Source organism: Crinia signifera, chromosome 12, assembly GCF_055691185.1.
Source record: "Crinia signifera chromosome 12, ASM5569118v1, whole genome shotgun sequence".
Taxonomy (NCBI): domain Eukaryota; kingdom Metazoa; phylum Chordata; class Amphibia; order Anura; family Myobatrachidae; genus Crinia; species Crinia signifera.
Window position 1 is genome coordinate 83,954,777 of NC_139228.1, and position 22,101 is coordinate 83,976,877.

At 48.6% G+C, this 22,101-nt stretch overlaps 1 protein-coding gene across 3 annotated transcripts in view; it reads left to right on the plus strand.

Moving 5' to 3' along the window:
* The window catches only part of TMEM121 (transmembrane protein 121), a 79,562-nt gene that overhangs the window by 40,699 nt on the left and 16,762 nt on the right, over positions 1-22,101 (plus strand). For all 3 annotated transcript variants that reach the window (XM_083167299.1, XM_083167298.1, XM_083167297.1), the window contains 3 exons: positions 5,310-5,375; positions 8,924-9,070; positions 9,886-10,009. The gene's annotated coding sequence lies outside the window, so the exon portion shown is untranslated. The remainder of the gene's footprint in view (positions 1-5,309; positions 5,376-8,923; positions 9,071-9,885; positions 10,010-22,101) is intronic.

Genomic DNA, 22,101 nt, shown 5'->3' on the forward strand with positions numbered 1-22,101 from the left:
TCACATGTGGTATCAGAGGAAGTTAGATTAAAGAGAGTTGCTGTGCGTGCAAGACAGGTGACTGAGGGGGTTATTCTGATTAATTCTGTCCCCCACACGTTCGCACGGGTGACCAATGTTTTGCATCTGCACAGTGGACTACACGTTTGTCATCCCGCTTGCACCTTGGAGGGGGGGGGGGGGGCATGGTACAGTCCATGGGAATGTCCAGCGTCTCGTGGGCGTTCCCATGCAAATCACCCGGTGAGCGTGGGAGCCGGGTAGCGGATGTCAGCTGCCAGTCCGCTTTCCACATAGGGCACTTGCAGATCAGAGACACCATAGAGGTTGTACCATAGAGGTGTCTCAGATCTTTTAGCGCTGAAGAAATCATTTGATGGTCGCAGCCGTGCGAAGGATCCTGGTGTGTGAGGGGGGGGGCAGCCGTGCGAAGGATCCTGGTGTGTGAGGGGGGGGGGCAGCCGTGCGGAGGATCGTGGTGTGAGGGGGGGGGGGCAGCCGTGCGGAGGATCCTGGTGTGTGAGGGGGGGGGGGCAGCCGTGCGAAGGATCCTGGTGTGTGAGGGGGGGGGGCAGCCGTGCGGAGGATCCTGGTGTGTGAGGGGGGGGCAGCCGTGCGGAGCATCGTGGTGTGAGGGGGGGGCAGCCGTGCGGAGGATCGTGGTGTGTGAGGGGGGGGGGGGGGCAGCCGTGCGGAGGATTGTGGTGTGTGAGGGGGGGGGGGCAGCCGTGCGGAGGATTGTGGTGTGTGAGGGGGGGGGAGCCGTGCGGAGGATCGTGGTGTGTGAGGGGGGGGGGGGGCAGCCGTGCGGAGGATCGTGGTGTGTGAGGGGGGGGGGGCAGCCGTGCGGAGGATCGTGGTGTGTGAGGGGGGGCAGCCGTGCGGAGGATTGTGGTGTGTGAGGGGGGGGGGCAGCCGTGCGGAGGATCGTGGTGTGTGAGGGGGGGGGGGGCAGCCGTGCGGAGGATCGTGGTGTGTGAGGGGGGGGGGGGGGGCAGCCGTGCAGAGGATCGTGGTGTGTGAGGGGGGGGGGGGCAGCCGTGCGGCTGGCGTCTGTGGGACTTGCAAAGCTGCGAATTTCGCAGCCTTGCGAGTCAACCAGAATAAGGGCCTGGGTGTCTAAGCTGAAAATATGTAAAAGAATCTGCCTCTAGAAATGCAAAAATCTGATTATTTTTAATTGCCAATTATGATTTCTAATATTGGACGTGCAGTGTAAGTAGTTGGTGCAGGCGGTTACATACCCCGAGCACGATGTAGCCCTGGGTGGTCTGTAGCGCAGAAATAAAGTCATTCTGACTATTAATTGCAGAACGTTATAAAATGATACATCGGAATCTCATCCTGCGTTGCCCCTGGCACGGCCCTGACAACATAACACACTCTCTGTTATTAATGTCTACGTGTGATTCATTAAAATGTATGATAAAAGTAGTATACCTGCTAGAAGCAAATGCTTCGAAAGCTAGTCTGCTTCCTTGGGATTGCCTCTGTGTTCGTGCATGTGTGTTTCATTTGCTGCCAGCAGATGGCAGTGTTTCAGAGACACACAAGCGGACACTAGGCCTATATGTAGATGATAAAATTGGTGTGGTAATCATCCATGCTGTTAAAAAAGTGTTTTTTTTCTTTGTGGTGGGGGCGGAGTTTTAGCTTAAAATGAGTATTGAGATTGAAATGTGGTATTTACATTTAAATATGATTTTGCAGAAACATCTGTGTAGTCCTATCACTGGAATATATAGAAGATGTGACCTCTATAGTCCCTCTCTAAGGGCCAGATGTACAGTATCAAGCTTCAGAAAGGGATACAATGGATACCAGCCAATCAGCTCCTACATTGCCATGTTACAGGCTGTATTTGAAATATGACAGGTAGGAGCTGATTGGTTGTTTCTCACTCTGCTCTTTCTTAGTTTTTGAAGCTTGATACATCTGGCCCAGAGCCTCAATGGTTTGTTACAAACATCAGTATGTAGCTGTATTAGGTTATAAGTAACTAGATTAGGAGTTATATGAAAGGGGTTGCGGTAAACATCCCAGTGGTCAGGATGCCGACGTTCAGTATATGGTCATCCTGACTACCCTCAGAAGATCGGCACCAGAACCCCGAATAGATCAGGATGCTGATGACAGAATACCGACAACCATTATCCTGCCGTGGAAAGGGGGGGGGGGGATTGTTCAGGAGCTAGTGGGGAGACTTAAAGTTAGGCTGCGAAGGAGGGTGGGGGGGGGGGGGGTAAGGGTTAGACTGTGGGGAGTTCGGTTAGGTTTAAGCACCAAAGGTGCACCAAAGAGCACTCTATCCTTTCTCCCATTGGCTAACCATGCTCATCACAGCCGGCTGCGTCCTCTGGGCGGGTATGGAGCATTGGATAGACAGCAACTAGGTCAACAAGCATTAGGTCGACACCACTAGGTCGACATGCATGAAGGTCGACATTGGGTTAGGTCGACGGGGTCATTAGGTCGACATGGGGAATGTTGACATGGGGTTTTTTTTTTCACTTTTTTACCCAAATGTCGACACAGTTGACATGGACACTAAAAAAAGTGCACCGTGTCCCCTCGCATGACACGCAGCGTGTCATGCGAGGGGACACGGTGCACTTTTTTTAGTGTCCATGTCACCTGTGTCGACATTTGGGTGACATTTTTTAGAGTGTCCATGTCAACTGTGCTCGCCATGCCTCGGTACACCTCGATACACTCCTCGCTCCGCTCGGCACACTATTTTATTCTCCTACAACGCCCTAGTGGATGGTAGGGCATGAAATACCGCCTGTTGGCACATGTCGGCTAAAAAAAAAAAGGTGAAAAACCCCATATCGACCTTTTGACTGTCAACCTTCCCCATGTCGACCTAATGCTTGTGTCAACCTAGTGACCCCATCAACAAAACTCCATGTAAACCTTCAGTCACATCAACCTCCATGCATGTCGACCTAGTGGTGTCAACCTAATGCTCTGTGGTACCACGTTACGAGCATTTGAGGATGATGACTGCAGGAAAATACAATTTGTTGGAAAGCCAAAGATGTGGTGCAAATAATGCATAAAGAGCCATCCAGATGGAAGACGGCTACATCTATATCACCCCCCCCCCCCCCCCCCCCCCCGAGCTGCGCCATTGACTTGTCCTTCACACTAATGAAGTGGTTTGTACATATAGACAGACATTTGGCTGACATTCTCCATCATTAGTCATAGTAGTAAGTGAAAGCCGCGTGTGTCGGCACATAGCTATGTCAGTGCTGGCTACTGACACAGGATGATGCATAAGAGGAGTTCAGGTATTTTTTATAATGTGGAATCACTGAAGGCATGTCCCGATTTCCCGATTACAGGACAAGGTTCCACGTTTATCTATGTGATGAGTTCCAGTACGTACAGAAAGTAATACGCACTACACCAGCCGCAGACATGAACTGGGGCGTAGATAACACAATACGCCGTAAAGCGCAGAGGCTTTGCTCAACCTCTTGTATTTACTATGGGTATGGGTCATTAAGTCAACAGCGATTCGGTCGACTACTATTGGGTGACAGTTTTTTAAAGTCAAAGCATGAAAAAGGTTGACATACATTAGGTCAGCATGGTCAAAAATCGACACAAGCAAAAGGTTGACATTGTAAAAGGTTGACATGAGGTTTTTTATTGGGTTTTTTTTCATGTCAATGAAGCACTTTGTCCCCTTACACTTGTTAGTGGGTGACACACTTATTGGTACTTCCCAAACAATTTTAAATGTCAAAAATTTCTAAAAATAATATAACGAAAACACGTATGAAACAGAATATGTGTCATAGGTATATTATTTGTATTATTTTAAACAAAATTACAGGGGAAGCACTGCCTCCCCCTGCCTCCCCTGACTGCACGTCCCTGCAATATAACAGATTTCTATAACGGCTTTTTACGCATTTTTGTATTTCAAAAAGTTTTTAATTCTTCATTCTGTACAAATTGATCTGTATTACTAGTTATAACTCATCAATAAAACAATATTATATAAAATATTACAGTAGTCGTGGTTTAAAGTTTTATTTTTTTCTGGGTACTTGTGAGTTATCCGGGCGTCCGATTTTTTGATTGTATGCCTTAAGTTAAGGCATACAATCAGATGCGATGCGATGCGATATCGCATCGCATCGCATGCGACCATCGGATGCGATGACCCGATTTTTCCATAGGAATCAATGTTAAAATGATTCCTATGGAAAAAGGGGTCCTTTTCATACCCCTACTATCCAAGTGGGCATGGAGTTGGATATAAACCTGTGGCGAGCGTAGCGAGCCACCGAGCCCGAAGCGTGGCGAGGGGACGGTATTCCGTGTCCCCTCGCGGGGCTCGCTACGCTCGCCACGCTTCGGGCTCGGTGGCTCGCTACGCTCGCCACAGGTTTATATCCAACTCATGCCCACTTGGATAGTAGGGGTATGAAAAGGACCCTTTTTCCCATTGAATTCCATGTTAAAATGGACTCAGTCCATTTTAACATTGATTCCTATGGAAAAAATCGGGTCATCGCATCGCATCGCATCCGATGGTCGCATGCGATGCGATGCGATGTCCCGATCCGACCCGATTTCAAAATCGGACGCCCGGATAACTCACAAGTACCTTTTTCTGTAATATCCAATCTTATGGTACAAATGTTCCTTACCCATACACTAGAACGATTTTGCACAATTTTGGTCGATTACGACCATTCAGATTTGATATTTAGGGTGAGATTTAATAGGATGAGATATTCAGAAGGTGAGAGATTTTGGAAGAAATCTCCAGCTTTTTAAAGCGGCAATCATTTACACTTCAAAACCAGTTTGATTTTGCAGTGTAAATGATTGCCGCTTTAAAAAAAATGGAGATTTCTTCCCAAATCTCTCACTTTCTGAATATCTCATCTTATTAAATCTCACCCATAGTCTGAAAAGTGCCTTATCGTTTGTGTTTTCCCATCCGAGCCCCTAGGTTGGTCGGTGTCTGCACCTGTATTTTATCGGGAATTGTATGGAAAAAGGAATGTTTTTTGGGCATGCGATATATCGCAGAAAGTTTGACCGATGTTCCCAGCCCCCTATCCTCCTAATCCAGATGATTTTATGCAAAAACTACACCAAGGTTCAAAATCAGCTGAAATCACTCCCGGAAAGGTCCAGGGGGAGATCAGGGGAAATCTCACCTGACTTCAGGGACCAAAATATCGGTATAGTGTATGGGGCCCCTACTTGCAGTAGTCCTTGATGCTTGAGAAATAGTGGTTTCTCCATTCCTCTGTATAATGTATCTTTTATACCAACAGATCTGCACAATTAAGAAGAAAATGGAGAAGATGTAAGATTCAAGTTTGTCTCATAACATTGAAAGTGTAAGTTATTTGTAATAAGAGGCATTCAGGAAATAATCTGAAACATTGCAGGAAACACCACTGAATGCTACTAAGGGAAACATACCCACTAGGGAGCCAATCCCCAGGCATTTTTATTCAAACCCATCCCCCTCAAAGTGTCCACACTTTACTTTCATGTGCAGTGGCGGGCGGGGCAGGAGGCGGGGGTGTGCGGTTGCACACTCAAAAGCGGGTGGCCAGCGCAGCGTGACCTCTCTGACCTTCATACCGCAGAGCCGCACGATGGGGATCGGGAAGAGCGGGTGCTCAGATGTTGCCCGGCATTAATTGCGCATGAACAGTCTAATCCCCAAATCCCAGGATTGGCCACCCTAATACCTACGGTATGCTCAGTGGCATAACTCCTGGAGGCTACACAAGAATAGCCTCAGATTTCCAGGTATACCTGTTTGGAAGGGGCACACAAGGCTGTGCCTCTCAGCCTGGGGAACTAAACAACAGAGAATATTTCATATTTTTCCCATCAATCCCTTCTGTATTTGATTTTAAAGTCTTAGGGGCGCATTTATCAAGATCGCATTTTACAATGCGATCTGGGCGGAATATTACCGCCCAGGATCGCATTGTAAAATGCGATCATATCGGGGCAATGTATCATTTTTAAGGGCGCAGGGACAGGGCTCCGATAGGAGCCCGCCCCTGCGAAGCCCTAACCGGAAGCCGGGGGGTCTGTGCATGCGTGGTTATGCGCTGACCCCCGCAACCTCTCTGACCGCACTGCCCTGCTCGGGCAGTGTGAAGTGTAGCCATAGGCTACAATGGGCTATCGCCACATTACAATGGCAATAGCCCAGGGCTGCGATGCCGGGCTGCCCGATGTTGATACATCGGACAGCTTTGCATCCCCCATAGAAACCTATGGGGGATGCGGCCGGCGGCGCTGCAGGGAGGATCGTAGCAGGAATCGGAGATTCCTGCTGCGGTCCCCTTTCATACATTTAGGAGATAGTTAATATTTGCGGCTAAACCACGAAAACGTGTGTTTTCGGGGATTTAGCCGCAAATCTAGTTTGATAAATGGGCCCCTAAATTACTTCATAAACACACACAGACACAGTAATGTATTTTTGTGAGCAGCTAGGTAACCTATTGGTATGCTATTCGACTGTAAAACTACACAGAGACAGGTAATAAAATGTTAGAACATCCAATTCATAATTTCTGAAAACTCTAATATATAATCCCCTACAGTGTCAGTCTGGGACATGCTCAATAGAGAGCTGCGGGAAGGCTCCGCCCCCTTCCCCTCCGCAGCGCTATTACTGGCTGCCTGACTACAAGCTGTTACTTTTTACTCTATTACAGCGTAGAGCTTATAGAAATGAATGTTGCATATTTATGTAATGTCCTGGCTGTCAGCACCCTGAGTATTCATTTCCCCTCCCCCCAGTCTGAAACATTAACCCTTTCACCTGCAGACTCACACATTAATCCTTGCTAAAAAAAAAAAAAAATTACGGAAAATTCTGAATGAAATGACCCAATCCCGGCAAATTATGGGTCCAGAAAACTCAGTATATTCCCGAAATGGGAGATTCCAAAATAGAAATCTAGAGGACCGGGTTGCTCAGTGTATTTAGGATTAATTGATTCCACACCATGCATGCTAGATTGCAGCTGACAATAGACAAATATCCCACAGCCTTCTAGTTCTTAGTAATATGCATATATTACATTTTATTGCACCTATCCATCAATATAAAAACATTACTGTAAACTGAAGGAAAACATGTGCAAGCCAGCTCGCCCATAACTAGCAATGTCTCCTTAGGGCTAGTCTTAGGGGTACATTTACTAAAGTGTGAGTTTTTAGAAATGGCAGTTGTTGCCCAGAGTAACCCATCAGATTCAATAATAATAATATTTTAATTATGTAGAGCTCTTTCTCCAATAGGACTCAAGGTGCATAACAGATACAATGAACATAATACAGTACAGGAACAATGAAGTACAGAATAGCTGTTCATAAACTACAGAGCATGGCGATACTTAAGAGACTTATGGAAATGCTTGAGTAAACAGGAAAGTCTTGAGTCTGTTTTTGAAGGTTTCTAGAGTGGGGGCCTGTCGAACTGTACGGGGAAGTGAGATCCATAAAGTCGGATCCGCATGGCTAACATTTTTACCCCCAGATGAATTATGGGAGATTCTAGGTCAGGGGTGGACAAACCTGTCCTCAAAATCTACCAACAGTTCATGTGTTTCAGGCAATCCGTGGATCTATAGTAGGAATGACTTCAGCAGTTTTGAAAATGTGACAGTTAGTAATGACTACAGCTGTGCACCAGCTAAGTGATCTGGGTCATGTGACAGTTAGTAACGACTACAGCTGTGCACCAGCTAAGTGATCTGGGTCATGTGACAGTTAGTAATGACTACAGCTGTGCACCAGCTAGGTGATCTGGGTCATGTGACAGTTAGTAATGACTACAGCTGTGCACCAGCTAAGTGATCTGGGTCATGTGACAGTTAGTAATGACTACAGCTGTGCACCAGCTAGGTGATCTGGATCATGTGACAGTTAGTAATGACTACAGCTGTGCACCAGCTAAGTGATCTGGGTCATGTGACAGTTAGTAACGACTACAGCTGTGCACCAGCTAAGTGACCTGGGTCATGTGACAGTTAGTAATGACTACAGCTGTGCACCAGCTAGGTGATCTGGGTCATGTGACAGTTAGTAATGACTACAGCTGTGCACCAGCTAGGTGATCTGGGTCATGTGACAGTTAGTAATGACTACAGCTGTGCACCAGCTAGGTGATCTGGGTCATGTGACAGTTAGTAATGACTACAGCTGTGCACCAGCTAAGTGATCTGGGTCATGTGACAGTTAGTAATGACTACAACTGTGCACCAGCTAGGTGATCTGGGTCATGTGACAGTTAGTAATGACTACAGCTGTGCACCAGCTAGGTGATCTGGGGAGTGCAACAGTTAGTAATGACTACAGCTGTGCACCAGTTATGGGATCTTAGGAATGTGACAGTTAGTAATGACTACAGCTGTGCACCAGCTAGGTGATCTGGGTCATGTGACAGTTAGTAATGACTACAGCTGTGCACCAGCTAGGTGATTTTGAAAACGTGGACCGTTGGTAGATCTCAAGGACCAGTTTGGCCACACCTGTTCTAGGTACTGCAAAAGACTTTCATCCACAGATGGCAGTAATCGGGTGGGACAGTGTGGAATCAGAAGCTGCTTCAGGTACCTTGGGCCTTGGTCGTGTAGGGCTTTGAAACTCAGTAAGTTAATTTTGAGGATGATTCAAATCGTATAGGCAGCCATTGAAGGGAGTAGAGAATGGGAGTTATGTGGCTGGAACGGGGCTGGGTGGTTAACAGCCTGAGAGCTGTGTATTGTACCAGCGGTAATTATTATCCTCTAGAATGTGCTACATCTCTCACTTCTAAAAACTCACACTTTAGTACATGTACCCCTTATTGTCTTATGTGTGTGCATGATATCCTTACATGGAACTGAACCTCACTTGTTTCTCTCTGCAGTCAGTGGGGACCTTTCCCAGAAATTTCAGATTGACTTAATATCATCATTCAAGGTCACCCTTTCGGGTGGGTGGAGAACGATGACCATGCTATAGATCCATATAGAAGATGGTGGAAGGAAACCCCTATTTTGTACATGGGGAGAAGGTGAGAACGTATGGGGGGAAGGGGCCCTAAACTGCACACCTCATATGTCCAGGGTGTGCAGTTTAGGGCCCCTCCCCCTGAGAACAAATAATGGCTAACGGAAGCTTTTAATAAATCACCAGTTAATATCCCGTCAAAATGACGGCTCCTGCAATGTACTTTCACTTTGAGCTGTGACCATTTTACTTTCACTTTGAGCTGTGACAGTTTTTAGCCCACAAACTCTCCTTCCCACCCCCAGTCCCTATCTGCTCCTACCTCCAATCTCTGTCTTCACAGCCCCCTCTCTCCAAATCCAGCAGGATTGAAACAGACCGGTGTGCCTGCAAAAATTGCTTTCACTTTCTGTGAGGGAGTAATTTGGTCCGTCAAGTGGCTGCTAGTGGTCACAGGCGGTACTTCAACTCATCGAGGCGAGGAGTAGTTAGCATTTATATATATATAATGCATATGACCCTACCTCTTCCAGCGCCGCTCCCGGCAGAGAGGAGGGGGCCTGGCCGAGGTAGCTGCATACAGACCTCCTCCTATCTAAAGACGCCCCTGTTCATAGCCTTCTGCTATTGTGACTGTGTCAATAAAGTGACTGTGTCAATAAAGTGACTTTGGCAATAAAGTTTATATTTAAAAAACAAAACGAATATTAAAATTCATCCGTTAGTATATGTATATTTTAGCCCTTTAAGCCCAAAATTGATTAAAGATCAATTTGTACCTATCTGAATTCGACCAAAATTGACCTTTAGTAAATGTACCCCTAAGAATGCACCTCAAGGGTCAATGTTACAGAACATCTTTGTAAATGTTCTTTGCAGCTCCGCTCTCCTGCTCAGTGTGGACACCCCTTCTTCAAGACGAATAAGCTCAGCCTGAACACCTCCCATAGCAACTTCTTCCCTTGGCAACAACGGCATTGAAGGCTGTCAAGGTTCAGCAGCTGTAAGTAGAAATTATTCAGTATTTTTAGCTGTCATTACAGTAGAATGTCGGCAGACAGAACTTGGGGATAGTAAGTATGGAGATCATGTTCCTCTGCGTCATTTTTTTCTTATCGATCCGTGCATCAATTAAGTTTTGTTTATTATTTCTGTTCAGAAGGATTATAGTCTTAAGTCCCATTATCTTACCATATTAATGGAACATGTTGGAAATGCTCGTAGGAAAATGTACTGCTCGGTGACTGCCTGATCTTTTAAGTACTCAGCCTTAATGGATCACTAATATGGGAGTTTATACATAGCCTATTAAATGAGTTTTAATCAGAAAAAAACAATCAAATGTTTTTGCAATTCAACTATATTGTATTAATATGGATGGAAGTTTCATGGTCAATGGCCAAAAGGTAGATTATCTGTCACGTCACTGGACCTTTCACCTACGCAACATCTCGCGCATTAGACCATTCCTCTCCACTGACGCAACCAAAATTCTCATTCACTCTCTTGTCATCTCCCGCCTTGACTACTGCAACATCCTTCTCTCTGGGCTACCTCTCACCCGCCTCGCACCTCTCCAATCCATTCTTTACGCCGCTGCTAGGCTCATCTTCCTCTCCCGCCTTGACTACTGCAACATTCTTCTCTCTGGGCTACCTCTCACCCGCCTCGCACCTCTCCAATCCATTCTTAACGCTGCTGCTAGGCTCATCTTCCTCTCCCGCCGCTCTACCTCCACCTCCCCCCTCTGTCTATCTCTTCACTGGCTCCCCATTCCTTTCCGAGTTCTCTTTAAACTCCTCACCACCACCTACAAGGCTCTCTCCTCCTCCACAGCTCCCTACCTCTCTTCACTGATCTCTATCCACACTCCCTCCCGTCCTCTTCGCTCCATCGCTGACCGCCGACTGACCTCTCACCTAATCACCTCCTCCCACTCCCGTGTCCAAGACTTCTCTCGCGCTGCCCCCCTGCACTGGAACAACCTTCCGCCACCCATCAGGCTTTCTGATTCCCTTACCTCCTTCAAGCGCTCCCTCAAAACCCACTTCTTCCGACTAGCCAATCCCTCCTCCTAACCTCTTTCGCTCCTCCTATCCTGCCTACCCTACCCCTCCATCTGTTCCCATCCCTTCCTACTTATCCTATTGTTTTGCGTTCGTCCACCTCCTTTTAGTCTGGTAACTCTTATGAGTAGGGTCCTCCTTCCTCACGTACTCACCTACCTCTTTACCTCACCTGTCCTCCTGTCCTGTTCTTCCCTTCCTCTACTTCATCTTCAGTCTCCTCGACAATTTCGACACCTACTTCAGAACTGATGCTGATTTTAGTTCTACCAGCTATACCCCTATTTATGCTGTATTTTATCAACACACCCTGTACGTTACCTTGTCATTTGTTTTTTTTGGTTTGTTATTTACGGCGCTGCGGACACTTTGTGGCGCCGTATAAATAAACAAACTACTACTACTACTACCTCTCTCACTACTAGGGGTGTATGAGCAGTGTTACCATACAGGGCACAATCAGAGAGTGGCCCTGTTGTTGCCCAATTATCACCTATATTTGGCTTGTAGGGTGTCTGGAAAGTAGGAAGCCCTTAAGATCCACCAGAACATTCTCAGCTTTCAGTCGCTACCCACTATTCATGATGTCACATGTGTTGAGGGAGTGTCCAGCCAACGTTATTGCTATGTCACTGGTTATGAGGAACACACAGTGATACATTGGGATACAGATCCCAAGGACGTCATTGTCCTACAGTAGCTCCACCGTTATCGAAAGTTCTTCTTATGCACCTGAACTTCACATTGAGTATCGCTGGATGTAACTCAGTGCCCAGATATGGAACCTCTGGCCTGCTATAGACAATTTAGTTTACAGCCAATTAAAAGAGATGCTGTCATGCGGGGTGGGGGGTTGGGTTAGGCTGCGGGAGGATATGGTTAGGGTTAGGCTGCGGGAGGGGTTAGTTAGGTTTAGGCTGCAGGAGCGGTGCGATAGAGTAAACAGGATCCTACTGTTGGTATTCTTTCCTGACTACTGGGATTTCGTACCCAACCCAATTACCATACCGGTATAAGTTATGGACTGTGGAAGAGGCTCATGTGAACAGGTCATTTATTCGACAGGTCATTAGTTCGAGAGTCAAAAGGTCGACATGGGGTTTTTCACTGTTTTTTTACCTGAATGTCAACACAGTAGTCATGGACACAGTTTAAAGTGCACCGCACCCGCTTGCATCGCTCGCAATGCATCTGGCACGGTGCCTCGCTGCGCTTGGCACACTATTTTGTTCTCCCACCACGCCCTAGTGGATAGTAGGGCATGAAATACCGCCTGTTGGCTCAGAAAACTGTGAAAAACTCCATGTCAACATTTTGACTGTCGAGCTAGACAATGTCGAACTAATGACCTTTCGACCTAGATCCATGTCGACCTTTTCCCATGTTGGCCTTTCCCATGTCGACCTAATGTTGTCGACCTAATGTTGTCAACCTAATGACTGTTGACCATAATGCTGTAGACCAAATGACCGCATCCCGGCCTTTAAGTGGTGTACAAGCTGGCGGCTGAGTGCAGGGCATCTTGCAGCGATACGAAATTGTCCCCAGCCCCCATCTGCGCATGTCAAACCCCCGACAGAGAGCACACTCGCCGGGCCAGTTGCTGCGGGGAGGGAGGGCCGGGGGAGAAACTGGGGCTCATCCATGGGAACGCCCATCATTTTATGTGCGTCCCCAAGAAAACGCTGGGCATTCCAATGGGTACGCGGGAGAGCCGGTGTCTCCCAGGGGGCGGACCGGCTGACGTCATACGATGTCAACCGCCTCATCTTTTTCCAGGCGCATGTGAATCAACATCAGTTGACAGTGACACTGGCTTTTATTGGCGAATGCAGGAGAAATTATTAGATGATTGGCGGACAGGATTATGCCGCGAAGGACCACTGCTTAGCAAGTTGTAATGAATCACCCCCCAAAGTACAGCCAATCAGATCCCATAAGATTGGCTTTTACTTTATCTCACTCCGCTTTACGAGTATCACTCACCGTCGTAGTACATAGACCCCATTATCTGCAGACCTTCACTGACAGGTGTATAAGGACTCAGGGGGCAGGATCGTATTGCGGCATCATGCAGATTAATTATTAACGTTAAATGGTGACATCACAATGGTAACTAGCTATGTGCATTTAATGTCAGGTGATTTATTATATGGTATTTCTGATGTACTTTCCAGACTATTATGAAACTCATTACTGTTAGAATCTGCGCCCATTTATTTGTTTATTTCTGATGTATTATTCCATTTGGCTCTTAGGAAATAATGTCATTTTATTGCAGTATTTTAGGAATTGCATAGATTTTGTCAGCTGCGGCTTCACATTTGTAATAGATTGTTGTCAGTGTTTCATGATGAACCTGAGACACACAAGCGGGTGCTCCTAGAAATAGCAAGCACGGAGATTTGGTGCCAACTTGGTGTTACTGTATTGGCAACCCTTAACAGCTGGTTCATTCTATCACTGGCCCTCCGCTTAGAGCAGGCATGTCCAATCTATGGTCCTCCAGCTGTTGTGAAACTACAAGTCCCATCATGCCTTGCCACAGTTTTGCTATTAGGGAATGCTAAAACTGTGGCAAGGCATGCTGGGATGTGTAGTTTCACAGCAGCTGCTGGGGGGGGGGGGCACAGTTTGGGCATGCCTGGCTTAGAGCATCTCCTGTTATGGATTTATTAATGGGCAGCAATGTGCGCTGGCTGTTATTAATCCATTCCTGGGTCCCCGTGGGAGGAGGGGCCGCAGCTGCCACATACATGTAAAGGAAAGGCAGGTAAAGGCTTGTATGGGTCATAGGGTCGACAGTATAAAGTCGATCACTAAAGGTCGACAGGGCTTATGTCAACACACAAAATAGGTCGACAGTCCCAAGATCAACAGGGTTGGAAGGTCGACCCAAGCATTAGGTAAAGCATGCAGGTGGAGTGATCTGTGATGGCTGAAGTAGGGAGGAGTGAGGTCACTCCTCTCTCTCTCAGTCTGTTTGTTGATTGGCTGTATCTGACTCCTCATTAGTGTAGGTGTCAGGTAGGAACAGCTGGTTACGGCTGACCAAGTAAATGAAACTGGGTTCCAGGAGTTAACTGTTTGTGTGCCAGTGAGAGGGGGGCTTGTTATCTAATCAGAATACCTTGGTTGAAGTCTATATTAAGTCCCTTGGGGGTCAGGGTTTTAAGAGTGTATATCCAATATAACTCTCTTTTGTCCAGAAACTCAGAGAAGTTGCCCCCTCTCCAGTTTCTTGTGGGTGCTTCAATGGCATGAAAATAACAGATTGTTGGGATTGCATTTGTGGTTTTCTTTAAAGTGTAGCGAAACACTGTGTTTCTCCTAACCTAGCTTCATATTCCTAATGTGCTCATATATCCTCACTTTCAGGGGGCGGATAGTTCTACCTATATATTTAAGGCCGTACGGGCATCTAAGAATATATATGACCCCTGAGGATTCACATGAGAGTAATTGTTTTATGTTAAATTCAGATTTGGTGGTGGTGGAGTGCCAGGTTTTTATTCCTTTTGTACTGAGGTCTTTCAAGTTTCTGCAGCCTATACATTTCCCGCAGTGAAAGAAACCTTTTTTGGTTTGTCAGTGGTTTCTCTGACTGCACATGGTTTTAAGTGGTTTTTCACTCATTTCTGTCTCAGGTCTGGGGCCTTTTTGTACACTACTTTAGGTCTATCTGTAAGTAGGTGGTTTAGTTCAGGATCCTCCTTGAGAATGTGCCAGTGCTTCTGTAGAATTTTTTTAATGTGGTTGGCGGAAGAGTTAAACTCAGTGATGAAGATGGGGGCACAGTTTTCTATGGGGGTGGGTTTAGGTTTGGTTTTGAGGATCTCTTTTCTGTCAAGTAGTGAAATGTCTCTGTACGATGATTCAATTATGGCTGGGTCGTATAGTTTGTCATTGAGATGTCTGGTGAAAGTTTCTAAGGGTTCTTGGAACCCTTTCCATATGAATATTACATCGTCGATGTATCTTCGCCACAGGATCAAATTAGGCGACCAGTCATGCCCCCCTCAGATGTGATCTTCCTCCCATTTGCCCATGAAGAGGTTGGCATAACTGGGCGCCACCTTTGATCCCATGGCGGTCCCTGTGGTCTGCAAGTAATATGTGTTATCAAACCAGAAGTAGTTATGGGTTAGGATGTATTCTATGGCGTTAACAATAAAGTCTATCTGGTCTGATGGTAGCTGTGTGAGTGTTTCCAGGAAATGTCTTGTGCTGTTCAGTCCTTGGTCGTGTTTCATCACGGCATATAGGGATGTGACGTCACTAGTTGCTAACCAATAGTCCTCGTGCCAGTCAATCTGTTCTATAGTGTTGAGTATGTCAGTTGAGTCCCTTATGTACGAGGGTAAATTTTTCACAATATCTTGTAGGAACGTGTCACTGTACTGTGCGAGATTGGATAAGAGTGATTTGATCCCTGATATGATGGGTCTTCCTGGTGGGTGGTTCATGTCTTTGTGTAATTTGGGTAGATAGTAGAATACTGGAATGATGGGGAAATCTTGTTTGATGAATGTGTGTTCTGCCTTTGTTATGATGTCCATGTCTTTACCTTTGTGTATGAGTGTGTTAAGTTCTGTCTGGAAAGTGTGTGTGGGGTCTCCTTTGAGTCTGAGATACGTGTTTTTGTCTTCGAGTATTCTATGTGTGTTAGGATCCGCCTCCAGCGGATCTGTGTTATGCGCAGATTCACATATTCTGTGTGTAGTTTCATGTTCTCCCTGGATTCTGCTCCCTGGGTTTATCCCAGCCTGTGTGTGTGTGTTTACTCGCTGGTGGCATCCAGTGGTCAGCCTGGGCCATTGCAGCTCACTTTCAGTATTCAGTTGCAGTGTTCAGTTCGTTGTAGTCCACTCTGTCCAGCTTCAGTCAGTGTTTTGTCAGCCTATGTCAGAGTGTGTTCCTGGTCCTGGTTCCTGTCGGGAGCCTTCCTGTTGTTCCACGCCTGTCCTGCCCTGCCTGGTTTGGTCCTGCCGTGCCTGGGATTCAGCTTGTTTGCCCCGCTGTACACTCATCTGCCAAAGAGATCTGCAGTGCTTGTCTGGGACTCCGTCATCTTCCCAGATAAGTCAGGGGTTACCCTGTGTTTCTTCTTACGCAGTTTTGGCACACTGTGTCACTGGGCATTATTGCCATTTCATTATATAACATCTCATTAGCATTGTTGCCATTTCATTATATAACATCTCATTAGCATTGTTGCCATTTCATTGTGTATCATCTCACTTGCATTGTTACCAGTCAGTGTCACCTGCTCAGCCTTATTACTTCTTTGGGCTTCTGGGAGTTCCCCGGTATAGGGATTTAGTTAGCTTTTTCCCCTTGCTCTCTCCTGGTCTCGGCGGACGTGTTGTCATTTCCTAAGACCTGCCTGTAGCGGAGTGGGGCGGACTTAATTCGCCCTTCAGCCGAGACGGGCCCAGGTGAAGCCTAGCACCGCACACGTCCGTCGATTCCAGTCAGAGGCAACGGAGTTAGGGTACCGGGGATACTCCCAGAATCCTTACATTATAACTGGCCATAACAGATAAACTCTGGAGCTGAGTTCTGCCCTCTCAGTCCAGCAGTTTTTTTTTGCCTTGTCACAGTCTTTTTTTGCCTTGTCAGTCTTGTCTTGTCACAGTATTTTTTGCCCTGTCTCAGTTGTTGTGTCATAGTCTTTTGCACAGTAACCTTGCACGGCCATATCATGCAGGCCATGCAAGAGTCATTAGCGGCCCTAAATCTGGCGTTTAATACCTTTAAATCTGGGCGGTTGGAGATTTTGCAGCAGTCCCTACTGCAGCTGCAAAAACTCCTCACTGAAATATTCCTGATCCTTCCCGAGGTCACTGGGGTTAATTCAGCCCCTAATGAGACCCTGTCTAAAGAGTTATTAGGCAGCGAGTCCATAAACCCGGAGGTTCAGGAGAAGCATAAAAGTGTTCTACGGCCAAAACTTTCGCTGGAGGAGCGTCAGCGGCGTAGAGACCTGAATTTATGCTTGTACTGTGGAGATTCAGGCCACTATCTCCAGGCTTGCGGATTGTGCAGGCCTGGTGGTGGCGAGAGGGTGTCTCCTCTGGCCAAGTCAGGGCAGGTTGTCAGATCTCTGCCTGTCTTCACTGTGGCAGAGGAGCGCTCTGAGTCTCCCAGTAAAAGCACTCTGTTTAATACCGTTGGTCTAAGTGCTGGGAGACCTCATTTAGAGTTTAAGAATCAGCAGAGGAGGTGCTCCCCGCATGATGGTATTTCTGCTAACATTAAGCCAGAGTTGCAAACCCTTAAGGGGAAAGCCCAGGTGATTGACTCAGATGCCGGGGGCCCGCCGAGTCAGTCTGATGCCGGGGGCCCGCCGAGTCGGTCAGATGCCGGGGGCCCGCCGAGCCGGTCAGATGCCGGGGGCCCGCCGAGCCGGTCAGATGCCGGGGGCCCGCCGAGCCGGTCAGATGCCGGGGGCCCGCCGAGCCGGTCAGATGCCGGGGGCCCGCCGAGTTGGTCTGACGCCGGGGGCCCGTTGAGCCGGTCTGACGCCGGGGGCCCGCCGAGCCAATCTGACGCCGGGGGCCCGCCGAGCCGGTCAGAGGCCGGGGGCCCGCCGAGCCGGAAAGATGCCGGGGGCCCGCTGAGCCTGTCAGATGCCGGGGGCCCGCTGAGCCTGTCAGATGCCGGGGGCCCGCCGAGCTGGTCAGATGCCGGGGGCCCAAGGGCCGAAGCCCCGAGAGGGGTTCAAGCCGGTGTCGCCCCAGAGGGGGTTCAGGCCTGTGTCGCGGCCGCAGCCCCGAGTGGGGGCCCGGAGGCCGCAGCCCCGAGTGGGGGCCCGGAGGCCGCAGCCCCGAGTGGGGGCCCGGAGGCCGCAGCCCCGAGTGGGGGCCCGGAGGCCGCAGCCCCGAGTGGGGGCCCGGAGGCCGCAGCCCCGAGTGGGGGCCCGGAGGCCGCAGCCCCGAGTGGGGGCCCGAAGCCTCAGCTTGTAGCCCCGAGTGGGGGCCCGAAGCCTCAGTTTGTAGCCCCGAGTGGGGGCCCGAAGCCTCAGTTTGTAGCCCCGAGTGGGGGCCCGAAGCCTCAGTTTGTAGCCCCGAGTGGGGGCCCGAAGCCTCAGTTTGTAGCCCCGAGTGGGGGCCCGAAGCCTCAGTTTGTAGCCCCGAGTGGGGGCCCGAAGCCTCAGTTTGTAGCCCCGAGTGGGGGCCCGAAGCCTCAGTTGGTAGCCCCAAGTGGGGGCCCGAAGTCACAGTTGGTAGCCCCAAGTGGGGGCCCACAGTCACAGTTGGTAGCCCCAAGTGGGGGCCCACAGCCTCAGTTGGTAGCCCCAAGTGGGGGCCCACAGCCTCAGTTGGTAGCCCCAAGTGGGGGCCCACAGCCTCAGTTGGTAGCCCCAAGTGGGGGCCCACAGCCACAGTTGGTAGCCCCAAGTGGGGGCCCACAGCCACAGTTAGTCACTGCCTCTGCCGAGGTTCCTAAGGCCACTGTTTCAGGGGGGCTCTCACTGGTCTTGGAGCTACAGGAGATGCTGAAGGCCATAACCTCTAAGGGGGTCCCTAAAGTCACAGCCTCAAGGTTCTCATGTGAGGTCAATGGTACCACTACCCCAGTGAAGCACTCGAGCCAGTCAGTGCAAAAGGCCCAGCCCATAGCTATTTCCGCTGGGTGTGCCTTTTTGTCTCCCTCTTACAAAGGTCTTCCTGAATTATTACCACCTAGAGCGCTGGTATCCAGGTTTGATGCTTTCTCAGATTCAGACTCAGAATTTGTGTCTGAGATTGATGGGTATCCGATGTATACAGGCCCTATGGTTTATGAAGAAGCCTGTTTAAGACCAGGGACATCTTCTCGTACCAAACATTCTAAGAGAAGGAAAAAGAAGTATATGCACTGACCTTTTGCTTGTCCTGTTTGTCATATCTGTTTGTCTGGTCTTGTGGTGTCCGAAGGCCACCTTTGAGAGGGGGGCAGTGTTACAAGCTGCAGTCACAGCTTGTTCCTGTTTGTTGGTTTATACCCCCATTCCAGGGTTTGGTATTCTCCATGTAGTGGAGAACCTGGTATTGGGGTCCCTTGACCCCTCTTCAAGGGGGGGGTACTGTTAGGATCCGCCTCCAGCGGATCTGTGTTATGCGCAGATTCACATATTCTGTGTGTAGTTTCATGTTCTCCCTGGATTCTGCTCCCTGGGTTTATCCCAGCCTGTGTGTGTGTGTTTACTCGCTGGTGGCATCCAGTGGTCAGCCTGGGCCATTGCAGCTCACTTTCAGTATTCAGTTGCAGTGTTCAGTTCGTTGTAGTCCACTCTGTCCAGCTTCAGTCAGTGTTTTGTCAGCCTATGTCAGAGTGTGTTCCTGGTCCTGGTTCCTGTCGGGAGCCTTCCTGTTGTTCCACGCCTGTCCTGCCCTGCCTGGTTTGGTCCTGCCGTGCCTGGGATTCAGCTTGTCTGCCCCGCTGTACACTCATCTGCCAAAGAGATCTGCAGTGCTTGTCTGGGACTCCGTCATCTTCCCAGATAAGTCAGGGGTTACCCTGTGTTTCTTCTTACGCAGTTTTGGCACACTGTGTCACTGGGCATTATTGCCATTTCATTATATAACATCTCATTAGCATTGTTGCCATTTCATTATATAACATCTCATTAGCATTGTTGCCATTTCATTGTGTATCATCTCACTTGCATTGTTACCAGTCAGTGTCACCTGCTCAGCCTTATTACTTCTTTGGGCTTCTGGGAGTTCCCCGGTATAGGGATTTAGTTAGCTTTTTCCCCTTGCTCTCTCCTGGTCTCGGCGGACGTGTTGTCATTTCCTAAGACCTGCCTGTAGCGGAGTGGGGCGGACTTAATTCGCCCTTCAGCCGAGACGGGCCCAGGTGAAGCCTAGCACCGCACACGTCCGTCGATTCCAGTCAGAGGCAACGGAGTTAGGGCACCGGGGATACTCCCAGAATCCTTACAATGTGCCTCTTTAAGGTAGTCGCTGGTGTTCAAAATTACAATGCCCCCCCCCCCCCCTTTATCTGCTGGTTTGTTGGTTAAGTTATTGTTGTTTTCTAGTTCTTGTAGTGCGAGTTTCTACCTTCTTGTGGTGTAATGTACAGTATGTCGACCTTCATATTATTGACCTAGCAACCATATCCCGATGAATGCATACTTGTCTACTCTCCCGGCTCCCCGGAATGGCGGGCAAGGCTTAAATGCCGGACCCGTCTACCTGTTTTATGAGTAAAGTTGGCTCTCCAGGCGGCTGAATCGCGTTATCCATGCCACGCCCACAACTGTATAATGCCAATACCCTTCCTTTCTGGCTGCTCTCTCCCAGAAACAGCAGCCAGGAAATCATCCCGTATACTGTATATTAAACACAGCCTCAGCGAGTTGAACATGTGCGAGTCCGATGATGTGTTGGGGCATGAGAATTCATACCTGCCCGGCAAAGGCGGTGGTGGGGGGAGCTGGTGACACAGGGACACAGGCAGTGCTGTCGAGAGGGTGGGTTGGTACTTTTTACCCGGGCCCAGGTCTTCTGGGGGGGGGGGCAGGGTCCCGTTCCCCCTCCACCATTGCAGAGAGCCGGGCAGTGGGGAAATGACAGACTGAGGCCGTAACACATCCTCTCTCTCTCCAGCTCAGCACCCGCTGCTCGGTGCCATTAGTACATTCCCGCGCTACCATGCGAGCACATGCGTACGCTTACACAGCCACTTGTATGCGGCCGCACAGAGGCAGATAAAAGTAGGTCTATACTTTTATATGAATCACACTCCTTATTCCTCCTTCCCAGATAGTAGGATTTTCTCCAGCCAAGTGTATCTATGGTTACTGTGCCAGGAGGTAAAGTGGGCATGCTTCTCAGCAGAAAAACAACAACGCCAATTAAAGAGGAGTCCGGAGAGATCCTGGCGGTGATTCAGAGCTTGCGCTCAGCGGTTGCAGGTGTGTTAGAAGCGGCTCTGCTGATCTGCTTTTCTGCAAGTGCAAAATACCAAGATTTCTTGTTGGATTTGCATATCTTTAAATGTCACCAATTACGTTGCCAGGGAACACGCTTCCACAGGACTTAATTGTGTGGGTTGGTATGGCTGGCACATTTCTTTACCTTAAACAATACAAGACCAAGTACCAACACTTGCATGGCATACTGTACGATTATATACAAATGTATGTGTGGAGACCTGCTCTCTGATGATTATCTTGCATTAAGTGGTTGGATCTGACCGTAAGGAATGAATAGACTGAATTGTAAATAACAGGAGTATTGCAATGTGAACCTCTTATGTTACATTTACCACAGGGTATGCTTGTTTCTAAACAGAATTTATTTACTTTAAGCACAGAATAAAACGGTTGCACAAAGGAATGGGTGCGGGGATGTGGGGCAGGGGGCAGGGAGCTGATGGCAGGGCAGGTGAGCTGGGTGGGCGGCAAGAGAGTCACAAAATATCTCCGTCAGTGTCAGGTACCGTGTCATGGGAGGCTGGCGTCCTGTCCTCCTCGCGGTACATGCTTACCTACCTTCTAGCATCCCTCAATGTCCTCTCTCCTGTTTGTTGCGATGTTCTGGTCCCAACATCGCCTCCGGGCATCGCCGCAGCCGTAAAGCAGACCGGTGTAGTGAGACACCGGTTGCCTGACAGCCGCTACCTATGATAGTGTAATATATTAGGCAGTGTAGAATATTAGGCAGTATAAACTTGGTCAATGGGTTCACATGAAATTCCTGTGTTTGTCCCTTTGTACCTATTCTGTAGGAGCCCTGACAGGCTCAGTGCTGCCTCTGATTAAAAACCCTCCCATGATGAGGTCGCTGCTGCTGCTGTCCTCCATGGGCCTGAGAAGCATGTAATGAGCTCCACCAATCAGAGCTCAGCGCAAACCTCTCAGCCTCTGCCCTCTTGTGAAAAGTCTCATGGGACTTTGTGAACTCCCAGTAACGCACTGCACTTGTGTAGTCAGTGTGCCTTGGCTCCCGATGCTCAGCACCATTGATCATGGTCACATTGGCAGATAGGGGAAGCTGCAGCACTACCCCACTCCCATGCACAAAACCTTTAG